At 41.7% G+C, this 16636-nt stretch overlaps 1 long non-coding RNA gene across 1 annotated transcript in view; it reads right to left on the reverse strand.

Annotated features, from left to right (window-relative positions):
• The window catches only part of LOC115073098, a 130776-nt gene that overhangs the window by 112923 nt on the left and 1217 nt on the right, over positions 1–16636 (reverse strand). The gene's annotated exons all lie outside the window — the stretch shown is intronic.

A 16636-nucleotide genomic window follows, 5' to 3' on the forward strand; every position in this document is an offset into this window, starting at 1 on the left:
ATGATTTCATCATTTCATCAACATTATTATTCCTGCCAAGTGCCAATGTATTATACTACATCAACTTTATCCTAAGCAGCATATTTATTCTCTTGAAAGTACTGTTACTCTCAACACGTGTTATATTGACCTACCTAAGCAAATAGAATTCTGTTGTAGCTTATTCTGCTTAAGCAAGATTCTGTTCCTCACCTAGCATACTCTTTCAAGGTACTGCCAAAACTACTACATACCACTTTGTTTCTGATCCTTTTGAAAAGTTTACTTATGCACTACTTGTTAATGGTGCCTTTTAATCACAAAGCTAGGATACAGAACAAGAGTGACTCATTGAGACCCCAGATACATCAGCCAACTCCATGGCTTCTGCTCAGTCATTTGGTATATAAGATGTTTTATATATCTTTTCTGTAATTTTGGCTTGGGTTGGCACCTGCACTATTCCAAACACCAGTTTTCTGCCCATACATAGCACATACTACTATTACTTAACATTTCTATAGTGCTACATGATACGCGGAGCTGTACAAACACAAAAAAAGACAGTCCCTGCTCAATAGAGCTTACAATCTAATAAGACAAACATACAAGACAAGAAACTAGGCATTTTATAAAGCAAGACAATGGTTTAAAAGGAAAAGAAAGTTAGTTAATGAGGCCAAAAGCAGACAATCAAGACTAAAATTTAAAAAGGCGAGTCTATAGAGATATGCCTGCATATGACATGACTGTCTTTGTGCAACATTCCCCCTATGCCCCAAGTCTTATGTTCTGTGATGGAGTCGATATTTATTAACAGCAGTTACTCTTTCATTAAGATCATGAGAGGTCTTGAATGAGTAGATGTGAATCGGTTATTTATACTTTCAGATAATAGAAGGACTAGGGGGGCATTCCATGAAGTTAGCAAGTAGCACATTTAAAACTAATCAGAGAAAATTCTTTTTCACTCAGCGTACAATTAAGCTCTGGAATTTGTTGCCAGAGGATGTGGTTACTGCAGTTAGTGTAGCTGGGTTCAAAAAAGGTTTGGATAAGTTCTTGGAGGAGAAGTCCATTAACTGCTATTAATCAAGTTTACTTAGGGAATAGCCACTGCTAATAATTGCATCAGTAACATAGGATCTTCTTGGTGTTTGGGTACTTGCCAGGTTCTTGTGGCCTGGATTGGCCACTGTTGGAAACAGGATGCTGGGCTTGACGGACCCTTGGTCTGACCCAGCATGGCAATTTCTTATGTTCTTATTATTATGGCACTGATTGTGAGAATATTCAGTCTGGGTATCATCAGTAGCCATTTCTAGCCGATTTTGTACACATAATCCCCTAAGTCTTACGTAGGGCTGGTGTTCTCCCATATCTCAACTTGGAAAGGATCCTATGAGGAGAAAAACCCAATAAGCCCTGCTCAGTTACCCAGCTTGGGGAAAGTATGCTGCTGACCCTGAGGCCACACTAAGAAGATCATCCCAAAGTGAATAATGGAGGGATGTGCAAATAAGAGGTAAATTTGGCAAAGCACGAAGGGAATAATACCAGCACTAAGAGGGAATATTTATGAAAACAATATAGGCTGTTAAAATGTAAGCTCTAAGAACATAGGTTGGATCCAAATGCAAAGACAATGGAGTAACATAGAGCAAATAATACGAGTAATGACATGTACAAAGTCTAAGGCTACTATTATAAATGAAACAAAAAGGGAATGATGTGTAAAAACCATAAGACAAAACTGTCATAGGTAGTTTGACCAAATATCTTTTCCCATTAAGAAATATGATCATCAGGTTCCCATTTAGTTTGGATACATTTGTTATATGAAGTTACGATATCATTCTTCTTTACACACAATGAGAAATGTATGTGGAAATCAGATGGTACAAGTCATCACAGTGCATGCATTGCATTTTCAGGGGTGGAAAACTCCTAGTTGCCAGGGCATCTCCTAAAATTTGAAACCTGGCACCTGCAAAAAGCTCCAAGGCAGCTGCTACCGTTTCTTCATACTGCTAGGACCCAGGACTGCCTTAAGCTGCCAGAAAGAGCCACTGGTAGACCCTAGGGCCGCCCCTTGCAACTGAGCCACACGAGAAAGGCTGGCAGAAGAGGAGGCTAGATGAAAAGGCTGGTGAATAGGCAGGGGGAAGGAAGAGAGGGAGAGCAAAGAAAAGCAAAAATAAAGCAAAATAACAAAACATAACAAACTGATAACAGAAAACACGAGCACAGGAGCCAAAAAAAGGCAAAATACAAGAAAAGAAATGTCCCTGCTGCACAAGCTTCTAAATATATTTAAACTTCTGCCTGTATTTACAGAAACCTTAGGGGGTAATTTTCAAAGGAGTTACGCGCATAAATGTAACTACTATTGTAGCAATTTTCAAAAGCCATTTACTCACGTAAAGTGCACTTATGCGAATAAATCCTATGGACGATTCAATGGCATATATTGTAGCAATTTTCAAAAGCCCACTTACTCGAGTAAAGTGCATTTACATGCGTAAAACCCAGATTTACGCATGTAAATGCTTTTTAAAATCCGCCCCTTAGTCATGAATAGGATAAAATATGTTTTAGCATTTCTAACGAAAGAAATGAAAACGCAATGCAGATCTGCCATTGGAGCTTGGGCTTGTTTGATATAGCTAACACAATTCAGCTTTATCTTTCTTGTACAGCTGGACTTCCGAATGTCGCCAGCCTCAGAGCTGGCTTGCACCATTTTGAAAGCAGGACCCGGTAGCGAAGGAACAACTGGAGATCTCTCGTACTCCATTTCGACTGTTTGCAACCCACACATGGAGCAAGATGGGTTTAGGGAGGGATAATATTTTTTATTTCAGGGGAGCTGTATGGAGGGGGCAGAGCTTGGCAGTGAGGGGGGGGGGGAGGCAACCTGGCCCCCTCCTTTTCCTTCTGTGGAGAGACTTCTACTTTTTTTTTTTTTTTTTTTTGCTTTGGTGGGTTTTTTTTTCTCAAGTAAGCAAACCAAAGCAAAATAAACATCAAAATGAAACACGAATTAAACAAATGAAACGAAAAAACAAAATGAAACAATTTCCTGTGCACATCACTACTTCTGATAATGTCGTCATAAGGATTTATTTTTTTTCCGCATAGGTCTGGATTGTAGGGCTAAACCATTTGCTCTAAAAAGGAACCAAACTTTTCAGGATTGAGCAACGCAAGATGGACCATACAGAATGTAATGCATGAGACATGTTATACAGTGAGCAGCAGCCCTGCACCTGACTGGGGGCTCTGTTATCTGGCCTGTACAGGCCTGAAGACTTTCATCTACAAAGGGCAGCGTGCAGGATGCAGGAGGTGTGTCTAGTGGTTCCACCTCAGGCAGGCCATACTGGGAATGCAGCAGGGCCCACTACAAGTCTTACTGTAATGGAAGGCATGTACTGCTTACTACATTGTGTTCTCGTGAAGCATAATGAAGTCAGTGTATGGCTGCTCGGTGAGCACGTGAAAACCCACCCATGTAGGGCATAGCTTCACATCTCAGCTGCCAAGTGACCCAAAATCTGGACTAAAAAATACACAGGTCTTATTGCTGGTGTGTATGTTATGTATCAAATATGCCCTCCTAAGTGCTAGACAAGGTACATATCTATCTATCTATCTATCTATCTATCTATCTATCTATAGATAGGTATAGATATGTAACCCCCTGTGATTGTTGAACCTGTATAACATTTCTAGAGGCCATATCTCACATTTCTATTTAGCTGGACACTATCATTATGGATAAGATTTATGTTCTAGGGTTTCCTGTGGAGGGGAAACATTTCTTCCAACGCTCTCACATTGCTCTTTACTTTTCCCATAATTAAGTCTCTTGCACACAGCACTGATAATCTCAGCAGTAGATAATAATGAAGCCATTACTCAATGAAATACATGAGAGTTGTTTGGTGGTTTCCAACATTTCTTTTTTTGCTGATAAGGTGCAATGATAATTTAAAGGCCTTACAGCTGTGTACTTCACTTTCAAGCTATTTCAAGTACTTTTAGTACGTTTATGACTTCTTACAGTATTTCCTAAGTTCAGATAAGAACATAAGATAAGAACATAAGAAAATGCCATACTGGGTCAGACCAAGGGTCCATCAAGCCCAGCATCCTGTTTCCAACAGTGGCCAATCCAGGCCATAAGAACCTGGCAAGTAACCAAAAACGAAGTCAATTCCATGTTACCATTGCTAATGGCAGTGGCTATTCTCTAAGTGAACTTAATAGCAGGTAATGGACTTCTCCTCCAAGAACTTATCCAATCCTTTTTTAAATGTGCCCCATGCTAACTTCATGGAGTGCCCCCTAGTCTTTCTACTATCCGAAAGAGTAAATAACCGATTCACATCTACCCGTTCTAGACCTCTCCAATTTAATTAGTTCTTTTAGTTACTTGATTGCTTCTTTTAAATATGATTCTGTGCAAAGCTTTTGTGCTTCCCTCCCATGGTAGTTGAAGTAGTGTTTAGTCTTTATCTCCTACCTCTTCCTGTAATATCAAGGATGATACTTTTCACTCCTCTTCCTCCCAATCTTCAATAGATACACATGGGTGATTGATATTGTCCATCTCCTCTCCTTCTCTCTTCTTTCTCCTTCTTCCTTTCCTCAGGATGGCCAGAAGTCATCTTTTCCTTGGATCCTGGTGATCTTAGTTTCCACTTGCAGGAAAGGAACCTCTTCCATTAGGGGATGGAACAGCTCCCCTATGAGGAAAGACTAAAGAGGTTAGGACTTTTCAGCTTGGAGAAGAGACGGCTGAGGGGAGATATGATAGAGGTCTTTAAAATCATGAGAGGTCTAGAATGGGTAGATGTGAATCAGTTATTTACTTTTTCGGATAATGGAAAAACTAGGGGTAACTCCATGAAGTTAGCATTTAAAACTCCATGAAGTTAGCATTTAAAACTAATCAGAGAAAGTTCTTTTTCACTCAACGCACAATTAAACTCTGGAATTTGTTGCCAGAGGATGTGGTTAGTGCAGTTAGTATAGCTGGGTTTAAAAAAAGTTTGGATAAGTTCCTGGAGGAGAAGTTCATTAACTGCTATTAATCAAGATGACTTAGAAATTAGCCACTGCTATTACTAGCATGGGATATACTTAGTTTTTGGGTACTTGCCAGGTTCTTATGGCCTGGATTGGCCACTGTTGGAAACAGGGTGCTGGGCTTGATGGACCCTTGGTCTGACCCAGTATGGCATGTTCTTATGTAGAAGAGTAAAACTCAAAACAACTTAATTGATTTCAAAAAGATTTGGCACTCCAAACTTAAATTAAAAGTGGTATTAGAGGGTGGAAAGAAACTCTCATCCAAAACAAAAGTCTCGATGGAATTTAAATTTAAGCCTTAGAAAAATGAGAGCACAATTTAGGACATGCTGCCTCCTTGAAAGCAAAAAAGATCCACGAGGGTAAAATGGTGATCTCTCTAGAAAACACGGAGTACTCTACCATTGCTAGCTGCTACATGAAGGTGCTCCAAACCCTACAAACACCAAATTTGTCTACACCATACCTAAATGATATAATCCTAATCTAGTATTAGTAGGGGACTAACAGGATCCCAATGAATATGCACACACATATATATATTCACACATGGTTGTACCAAGTAGGGTGGCATAAATTTTATTCTTATTGTGAATTAATTACTTTTAGTGGCCTTGAAAAAGTAGACTATATAAGTGGCTGTACAAGTAAAATAATTTAAACATTAATCTGTTGCACTCCTTAGATTTTGAAATGTTTATTCACCTAGAACCTAGGGAGAGTAATTTTTATGTTATGTAAGTTTTATGTTCAGAAATGGTCTTTTATAAAATTTCCCACCCGCTGTGCTGGAAAACGTATGCGTGTATATCAAGTTTGTACGTACATTTAACAAGACTGAGCAGAATCATTCCTGGGAAAGGAGTTGGGGGTTTGGACTTGCATGCATACTTTTGGATTTTAAAAACGTTTGTGCATCAGTTTTCGGGAAAAATTTGTACAGATGTTTTAGCAGGTGTAACGTGTGAGCAGATTTAGTGAGATCATTTTCAAAGTAGGCTTAAGCGCGTACATCCACCTTGAAAAATGGTGTATCTTATGCGTGTATTTCCTTTTTTAAGCACAATGGTACAAACTTATTCCCTAAGGGGTAGATTTTAAAAGCTGCACACGCGCATCCATGTGCATGCACATATGGATGTGCTGATTTTATAACAAGCGTGCGCCAACATTTTCATGAAGGTTACATGAGGTTCATGCTGGTAAGCATAGTATAGAAGATCTAATACCATCTAGAAAAAAAATCAAATTATTCACCAGGAAGACAAGGATATAATGTAGGACAAGAAGAAACAAATTAGTCCTCCATGAGGTTCACGGTTCCTCATGCTTGAAGCACTTACATCAAATCTGGCAGCCAAATTAAACTTGGGTACGCTGTTTAAAACAAAGCATAGACACATCTCTGATGCAAATTCATTTGTTTATGTTTTAAATTTTGGACAATATGGTTCCCCCACATGCTATGTTCCACCACAGACAATTTGATTCAGAGCAGTATGTTTGACAGAACCTAATGTTTGTTGTTTTTTGTTTTTTTTTTGTTTTTTAAAGAGAAGCAGAGGAAAGCCCAGACTTTTATAAAAAAACAAAAACAAAAAAACCCTGAAGAAATAGACAGGTGCTGCAAGGTAAATGCCAAATAATTTAAATAGAGAACACAAGACCTGAGTACGAGTCACAAAGAACAATTCAAAGAGATCCATTTTCACTTGCTGTCTGCCCAGATAAACTTATCCGGCTAACTTTGGCAGGACATTCACTGGCACAGCCTCCCCACTGAATGTACCCGACTATCTTAAAGTTAGCCAGATACGTTTATCTGGCTAATATTGGGATTGCTCTAAGGCATGGCCAGACTTAGCTGGATAAGTTATCCGGCTAACTCAGAGTATCAGAGTTAGCCAGATAACTTATCTGGCTAACTTAACTCTGCCCTGGAAAGCCCCTATGTTAATCAGCTACATTTTAGTCAGACAATGAGTAATCCAGGTAAAATTAAGCCAGATAAGTAGCTGAAGTTTAAAAGTCAGAATTAAGCTAGATAACTTTTGCCATTTAATATGGACCGCTCAGAACACGAGGTGTACTTAAGTTCTAAATTCTCTGCCATGATTCATAGGGCTCAATTATGCAAAATAAGCAATTCAAACACAAGCGCCTTATCATATTTTAAATTATGTTGGCAGTGGTGTTTCCCACACCCACAGATGTCATGGTGCATTTGCAGGTGTTGGAATTCTAAACAAAAGCACTTTCCTGAGATACCACACTAAACGCACAACCCAAAATACCAGCTATTTCATATCCAAACTGTTCAGTGTAAACACCACAATCCTGAAAGCAAGAGTCCTCCATCTTTACCTATGACAACAAATAGCAGAAATACAAACCTAAAATAATAATTCCGATCTAATAGCCAAATAAAGAATTCCACTTTTCTTGTTATAAAGTAATTTTTTTAAATTTTATTTACGCAATCTTAGTACATGTTTAAGCTAAAACATGCTTAGACAGAAACAAGGAAATAATATGTGTTAACAAAAAATTCACAAAGCTTATAAAACAAATACTAGACCACAATCACTTTTGGATGCAAAGGCAGAAATCAAGAGAGAAATATCAAATAAACTATTAGAGGAAAAAGCTTTAGCATGAAAACATCCTGCATTATATAAATAAGTAATCACTCTAGATTTAGGAATGGGGCATCATCCTCAATTTCTTAGAATCCACAAAAGATTTAAGTTGTTCCAGCAGAAAAATACATATGATTCATTTTGAAATTTGACAAAACATTTGCACGGATACCGAAGGAGAAAGGAAGCACCCATGGCAAGTACTTCTGGGCACAAGGCCAAAAAAACTTTCCTTCTCTCCTGAGTTGCCTTAGCAAAATCAGGAAATATTCTGATCACTTGATCCATAAAGGAATAATTAAGATTGCGAAAGTAACATTTCATAATATAACTGAGATTTTGGTCAGAAAAAAAAAGACACAAGCAAGGTTGTCCTCTCAGAAACCTCTAAGGCAGAAGACTCAAGAAAGTCTGTCAAGTTCATATCCTGAATGTTGATTTGACCAAAATTCTGCCTAGATGGCAGAAAATATACCTTGTTAATAGGTGGAATACTCTCAGATGAGATTCTTAAACATTCAGTTAAGTATCTTCATAGAGTCAATTTAGGTATTTCTTCCACCACTCTTAGAAAATTTAGAAATCTTAAGTTGAACCTTCTCTGGAAGTTTTCAATATATGCCAAGCTTCAATTAAAAACCCCCACAATCTTTCGATAAATATAGACCCCCACTTATGTAGGATGCCACACAACGAATCCAGTGTTACAACCTCTGACTTTGAAATAGCGATAAAAGCAGCACATGCAGAAAAATTTGAGGAGATACAATCACCACCCGAAACTTCGCTTGGACACGCACTCGCAGGAAATAACGATGGAACTGAGAAGGGCTCATCTTCTACAACCGAAGCTCCCTCTGTCACTGAATTGGCATTCACCTCGTCAGTCTGCATTCTTGCGATGCCCAGAAGAGAGGGAGCACGTTGAGCCAGAGGTAGCCACTCATCCAAGGGAGATACTCCCTTGCCAATCACCACAATGGGGCCTAATCCCTCAATCACAGGACAGAAAGATGGAAAGTCCAAGATTGTGCACTGAGCTGGGGTAAGTTGAGGCTCGGAAGGAAATATCCTTACTTTCCCTTTCCTTTAAGGAAGCATCTTCGCAAAGGAAATAAGTTATTGTGGAAACAAACTGAGCTCAGGGAACCACCATCTAAGTCATACCATCATCTTTCCTCCATAACAAAGTAATTTTTCATAGAGAAAATATAGAGCATAAATGTTAAAAGACAAATCCTTGATAAGCCAACAGAGCGGAAAGGCAAGGATTTGTCCCAGCTTTCCTGGATCTTATGAAGCATAAATTGGGACAAATACATTATAAGAGTCACCAGGAGAGTTTTGTAATGCAGATTCACTTCCACTCTACTACAGGAAAGAAAGAGGTCAGCTCATCATAAGACTTTCTTATATATACTCACATTAAATACCCCAACATATTGTTGCATTTGGCGGTCCGCAAGCTCCTCCTGCGAACCGCCACTCACCCATTGGACTGGTCCTCTGAAGTTGCTCTCTGTCGCTGCTGGGCCGCTCTCACTTCCAGAGTAATGGTACACCACTTCTCAGTGCGGCAAGACACAGCCAATGCTCTCCTCAGACCCTCCTAAGGCATGCATGCACCAGACATTTCTTCATTTAAAGGGCCCACAGTAGGAAAAGGCCAGCAGCACCCTGTGATGACCTCAGAGAGCAAGGCCTATAAGACCACCGATGCATCTTCTCCTGACCTCAGCAACACATCCCTACAGTGCTTGTAGTGTGAGTTGCCTTAGAGTTCCCACGTTCCTGTGTTCTGTGTCTTCAGTTCCAGTGGTCTTCAACTTCTGTTCCTGGCCCTCATCATTGCCTTCAGTTCCAGTGGTTATCATCTTCAGTTTCTGGTCCTTATCCTTTTCCTGAGTTCCAGTAGTCTTTATTGTCCTTACTCTTCAGTTCTTGTGGTCAGTTCTTCAGTGTTCCATGTCTCCTTGTCTGCCTGTTTGTTCTGCTCCTTACCTCCCTGCCCTATCTGTCTTGTTTTTCGTTTGGACGGATACTCTGTATTGACCTCAGCTTGCTTCCTGGACCTCCCTTCAATGCCACCTGCCACTGACCACAGCATGCATCTGGACATCCTTAATTGCCACCTGCCACTGTCCCCAGCATGGTTTGTGATTTACTTTTATTACCCAGTGTCCTCAACGGATCTTCCGACCACCAGCAGAAGCCCCCACCTAAGTCCTGCCAGTCCCAGCACCCAAAGGCTCAACTTGAGGGGAAGGCAGGTTGGTATAGACAAGCTCCAGTTGGGCCTCTACCTCGTCTGACCCCACCTGCCACCGGTGGGGACCTGCAGGGTTATTGCACTATAAAAATGTTAAGTAGTAGTAGTCGTAATAGTAGTAGGTTACACCAAATCCATTCGGTCCAAGAGTCCACACCCACACCACATTAACAGATTTTGGGGGACTTAATTCATAAAAACAAATTTAATATTGTCTTTTCTTATTGCTTGACTTTGCAGAACACTTGCCTTGCACAGGCAGTAATTCCTAAAGATAATCTATTTTCTTATCTTTTACCTTTCCAGGTTCAATTGCAGTTGGCAAAGCAACATCTTCTTATTGAAGCAACTATCTCATAACTATGTCTTTATCATGAAAGACATCTGCTTATACAGTATATGTAAAACAATAATTCAACATATGATTCTTATAATATCTTTAAAATTCAAGATACAGTACTTATTTGTACATCCTCAATTCATTAATAAAGAGGAACAAAAACTCCAAATCCTGTCTCTCAACTATTTGAAAACTTAGATCAAAGCAGTATTCTTTCTTGACTGAATCAAGCACGGAATAATAAAAATACTTAAAACCTTTCGCCACATACTCTGGCTTCCTGCACTGATCAGCAGCAAATGGTGTCCAAGACACTCCTTGCCTAAATTCCTTAACTAATCACACTGCTCACAGCTCATTGCCTGCAAACAACTCCTCTACAGGTTGGCAACTAGCCACCCCAGCATAGTTAAGTAACCACACCTGCATGAAACACATTGCCCAGCCTGGCACCGCATCTTGCCATCTCCACAAAGTCAGTATACTATCAACTATCCAAAAAAGGACCATGCTTTGATATTAATCAGTCATAAACAAGTGGGCTTAGAACTGCCTCTCTAGATATGTTGGTCGATTTCTTAATAAATAAAAAATTCATAGTGGAGTAGAAAAACAAGTATAGCTTGTCCAAACTGAAATAAAAAAAATAGAGATTTAATATTGCAAAGTGGTCCAAACTGCATGTGGTGGCACCGTTGCTGCAGGGGCTTGGTGAACACCATCTCCAGGTGGAGCAGGATGGCATGTCAAGACAAGGTTAGACTTAGGTGATCCGGTGAGGCTGGAGCAAGGCAGGTTGTGCAGGCTAGGCTGGAACTCAGGAACGAAGAGCAGGCTGGACTGGATCTCAGGAATGGAGTGCAGACTGGACTGGAACTCAGGAACAAACTGGAGCTACATAGAGGTAAGGGTGAACTGGAACAAAGGAACAGACTGGAATGGCATAGAGGTAAGAGTGAACTGGAACACAGGAACAGGCTGCGGGTAAGCGTGGAAATGGAACAAAGGCTAGGGCATGGACAGACTATGACAGGACAAGACAAAACAGGACAAGGATACCATAGAAGATGGAACAGAGAAGCCCCGAGGTGTAAGGCAGAAAGAGGCCTAGAATCAGGAAGAGATCCAAGGAGGCCTCAGGATTAGGCCAGAGTTCAGGAAGCAGGGAGGCCTAGAGTCAGTAAGAGACCTAGGGAGGCCTCAGGGCTGCGCCTGGACAAAGCTGAAGACCAGGAGGCCACAGGACAAGGCAAGGCAAAACAAGAATCAAAAGACCCAAAAACCATGAGGCAAGACAAGGAATGGCCTGGAAAGGTTGCAAGACTGAAGTGGTTAGATCAAGGAGCTGAGAACTCGATGCTGAACTACTGAGGCAGAGGCTAGACAGGATAAAATAGGACTGGGGTCTGGGCATGGTGCAGGCAGACAAGAGGAGCTTGGCCAACCAAGGGAGTGAGCTCATGGAAGTCCCCTGGTGGCACGGAAGCTGAAGGACTGGCTGAAGCAAGAAACCAGGGACATGTAGGACAGTATAGTTCAGAGCCAGGCTCACTGGAGTGCTCTGGTGGAAGGGAGGCTGCGCAGCAGCCGGAAATGCAAATATATATAACAATAAGTGAAAACATATAATATATGCAAAAGACATATATAGAGGCATACAATAAAGATATATCTTACGGGGGGACCACGTGATGCCTTAGTGCTGAGAAGACGGGATTGTGCTTTACTCCTCGGGAGAGACTTATTAATCTTGTTTTTTTACACTATATCTCAGCTCGGACTATTGTAATTGGCTAAAGATATCTTTAAAAAGTCCCTGCCTGTTTTTTGGGAAGAGCAGAAGAGTAAAACTCAAAGCCTAATGAAGAAAAGCGTTGCTAGTAAGGGACAAGAGGTGGGAGAAAGGGTTCTGAGAACAAATGGCCCACTCCCTCCACGCCTTACGACACCACAAAAAAGCTAAAATAAATGTCGGATTCGTTCTCCAAACAGCTTACCTCTAGCATGACCGCAAAGTTAGGAATTGTGGTAGAGAAAGTTGCTGACTTGGTGACATTAGTGAGGGATCACCCAGAGCAACTGGAAGAGGCAGAGTCTTCTGTTGGAGGAGTAGAGAAGCCCTTGACCAGAACGGGTCAGCAAGTTGCTGCACTGGAAAAGCATCTGATGGCAAAGCTGGATGATACTGAAAATTGGGGCAGAAGCCAAAATCTTCGCCTGGCTGGCTTCCCAGAGGGAGAAGGCGGCCCCAACCTACCCACACACGCTTTTCCTGCTGAATCCCAGATGTTTTGGGCCTTTCTGTAAGGACAATAAAAATCAAAATTGAGAGGGCTCACAGGGCACTTGCACCCCCGCCCGGACCTGGGGGGAGCATGACCCGGAGCTGTGATCATGCAGTTGCACAATCATCCAGACAAGCTGAAAATCCTTGAAGCAGCCCGAATTATGGGAGATGTCCTCTGCAAACAAAAGAGAATCTCCTTCTTTCATGATTTCTCCATTTCTTTAGAAAAGAAGGCCGGGATTGCACCAATGAAAAGATCACTGAGGCAGCACGCACTAAAGTATGCTCTGATCTATCCTGCTAAACCTAAGGTCCTGGATGGTATGAGACAGCGGTTCTTTTGAGTCCATTGATAAGGCACAGCACTTCTTGGATTGATTGGTTGCAGCTCCCCCTTCCCCCTCCCGCCTCCCCAAGAGGCAAGGAAGTGGTAGTGATGACAGTCACAAAAATGTTTAAATTATTGACAGATTTGGAATCGAGTTTTCACCTCTGAGGTCCCTTAATTGGGAGCTCAGCCAGCGAACAACGTGTTCTCTATTATGGAGTTCAGCATCACCCAGCAAGCACCATTTTCTATGTCGCCTGGTTTCAGTTCCCACTGACTATTCCTGTTTGACTTTTTTTTTTTCGGGGGGGGGGGGGGGCGCGAGAATGGAGAGGAAGGGAAAAGGGGTTTAAAGGGGTTTTTAGGTGTTTTGGAGGGGTTTTTTTAATGTATACTTTCATGTGGCTCAAAATGGCTGCTGCATGTGAGAGTTTTCTGGCTGCAATGGAGCACAGCAGCAGCAGCAGCAGCACAAACCCATGACTGTGCCACGGCAGCCATATTCGGCGGTGCGTATGTCTCTTGAACTGGCCAGTTTGATCCCTGCAGTTGCTGATTTATTTCTTTGGAGAAGAACCCGCTTGGTCTGGGTTGTTATATGCGCTTCCGGGATGATCTGGCTTACCGCTGATAGGGGCCAATGTAATAAGGTGCGCTGAAGCTGCCGTGGTTTGTATGCACGTTTTGCCAACGCAAATTCCTATTTGGGAATGTAATAAGGGTTTTGTGCATGGGGAAAAAAAGCGCATACAAATGCGCTTTCAGACCCGCAGATTTGCCTGCGCGAATGCATGCTGACGGCATGCAAAGGAGGCAATTAGCTAATCATAGGCAATGCAGGGAGCCGCGCTAATGCTAGTGCGGGTTTTTTAATGTGGGATTTTTACCGCCACATTCAGGGCACGAGTTAAGTGTCAGCGCCGACTCCAGGGGCCTATGTCAGCCTGTGTCCTGAAAACCACCTAGCTGAGCGCCTATCTCAAGCAGCAACATTTGCTAGGCGCTTTTCTGGGCGCCAGAGCATTCATATTCGCTCCTGGCTGAATGCCTATGTCGGCACCCGAGCATCCAGTTTGGTGCCCAACTGAGCACCTATCTCGCTGCTATGCCAGTGTGAATTAGCATCCATGAAAATATTTGCCAATTTTTCTGCAGCACAGTTATTTGAAATATTAAAAATACTTTCCAGGTTCATACTTTCACTTAATATGGAGACCCGTTCGCTCACTCACTTTTATGCGCAGATTATCGGCACGGGTTTTGAGCACAGATGCGGCCACTTATTACATAGGCCCTTACCACCTTAGGTACACGCAATTTTCCGTACGTGCATGGATTTCTGCGTGCAAATCATTTGCATAATTTATGTTTTTACATTCTGCTGAGGCTTTAGCCACGCGCGGTGATCAAAACCTGGACTCATAACTAGCACCTGCTTTGCTGCGGGTCTTATTATATTGGCCCCACAGAGAGTCCAGAGCAGCTATTCATCCTGTTATATCTCCAGACTTTTAAGAGGAAAGGATTGCTGTTTTCATTTTTTTTTAATTCTTTTCCTTTTCCATGTGCTAGATATGTGGGAGGGAAACTGGGAGATTGGAAAGGTAAGGGAAGTTGGGGGGGGGGGGGGGGGGGGGAGTCAGAATTTTGTCTGGAGAGGTCTGGGGTGGGGGACTTTTAGAGGATTGTAAGGGATATAAGGCAGAGATCAGGCCCAGAGAGTTTTCCCGCCTGGGCAGTCTGTTTTGTTTTGCTATGGGGATAATTTTTTCCTTTGGAGTTGTGGATCATGGGAAAGTCAGACAGGGGAGGGGGGGGGGGGGGGGTTGACAACTGAAATGTGTCTCGTCTGGTTCTTCTCACGCTCATAGCTGGGTGGGATATAGGGGTGATTGTGGGTTTTTCTGGGATGGGTTGGTTAGCTTTGGTTAGGGGAGAAGGAATGTTGGAATGTCTTGTTTCATGTGCAGGGTTTTAATTTCTTCTTGGGGTTTATGGGTGTAGACCTAGATGGGTAGGTTCAAAGTTGGGTTTTCTGGGATGGGTTTAGAGGAGGGGCATGGTTAATAAAAATCAACCTCACATTTGTGCATTTTCTTAAATTGTCTAGACTTTACCTTTATTTTCATGGAGCGGGGGAGATCTGCTTTGATGGATATGCGAGTGTACCCCTGTGTGTTTTATGTGATTCTCCAGGTACTCATGGCCAAACAACTTACAATTGTGTATTCGAATATTAGGGGCAACACAAAACCCTTTTAAACAGAAACGGATGCTGCAATTTCTTAAACAACAAAACTCACAGAGTTGTACAGGAAACCCACCTGTCTCGTGTGGAGCATGAGAAGCTTAAATGCAATTGGGTGGGTCAAGTGTTCACAGTGCCATACTCCTCTAAAAATAGGGGAATATTATTTTGAGCCAGAAAATTCTGCCCATTCAAATATTGAAGTCTAAAATGGATGAGCAGGGATGACGGATTGCAAGATCCAAGGCAGCATGGTTTTACCAGAGGTCAATCTTGTCAGACGAATCTGATCAATTTCTTTGATTCAGTGATCAGAGAGAGGATCAAGAAAGAGTGCTAGATGAGGTGTACTTGTATTTCAGCAAGAATACAGTTTGACAAGGTTCAGCACTGAAGACTTATAAATAAATTGTGTGCCCTTAGTATGGATCCTAGAGTGACTGACTGGGTTAGAAACTGACTGAGTGGGAGACAACAAAGGGTAGTGGTACATGGATTTTTCTCTAGTGGTGTGCCTCAGGGATCGGTCCTTGGACCAGTTCTTTTCATCACTTTTGTGAGCGACATAAGGGAAGTGTTGTTGGGAAAGGTTTGTCTTTTTTGCCAATAAAACTAAAATCTGTAACATAAACAGGATGGAGTCAATCCAGAAAATGGCTACTAAAATGATCAGTGGTCTTTGTTCTAAAGCATATGGGGATAAACTTAAAAGTCTAAACATATATACCCTAGAGCAGTGGTTCTCAATCTTTTTTCGGTTGGGACACACCTGACAGATGGTTCTCACTTGCGTGACACACTGAACACATGACCATCACAGAGCTAAATGTCAACATACACTCTGCATCCATAGGAACCCTCCTGACACCCTAATAAGAAGTGCGGAGCAGAACTAAGACATTTGTCGTACAATTCAACATACAAAAAAGATATTCTGGTTCTGGTGTCATCTCAGTAACAGCAAAAAACTCCTTCTACTAGCAGGCGCAATAGCCTTCCTTATGAAAAGACAGTAATTTACCACTAATGCATGTTCAATTGAGAAAACACAACATTTAAGACTGATACAATTGTCTACATGCCAATAAAATACCTTACCTCTCTTACACACACACACAAAACCAACCTTTATGTACAGAAAGACCACAACTTACAAATAAGGAGACAGAAACTGGAATGAAAACCCTCCAAAAAATCACTCTCCATGCAATGCAAAACTGGAGAAATGGAAACAGAAATATAGCACTTAACAGACTCCCAGGATCTGCAATAATGCACACAAACTAATCCGCACAAAGTTACACCTGCATTATGGAATACACTCAGACAGTAACAACCCTATCTATGAAAAGGCAACGCTACAAATATTTAACCAGCCCTAAACACTAATACACCTCCAATTAGGAAAACAGAACAAGCCAAGCTGCTATAGATCCCCACACAGAAATA

The sequence above is a fragment of the Rhinatrema bivittatum genome, chromosome 1, assembly GCF_901001135.1.
Source record: "Rhinatrema bivittatum chromosome 1, aRhiBiv1.1, whole genome shotgun sequence".
Classification (NCBI taxonomy): domain Eukaryota; kingdom Metazoa; phylum Chordata; class Amphibia; order Gymnophiona; family Rhinatrematidae; genus Rhinatrema; species Rhinatrema bivittatum.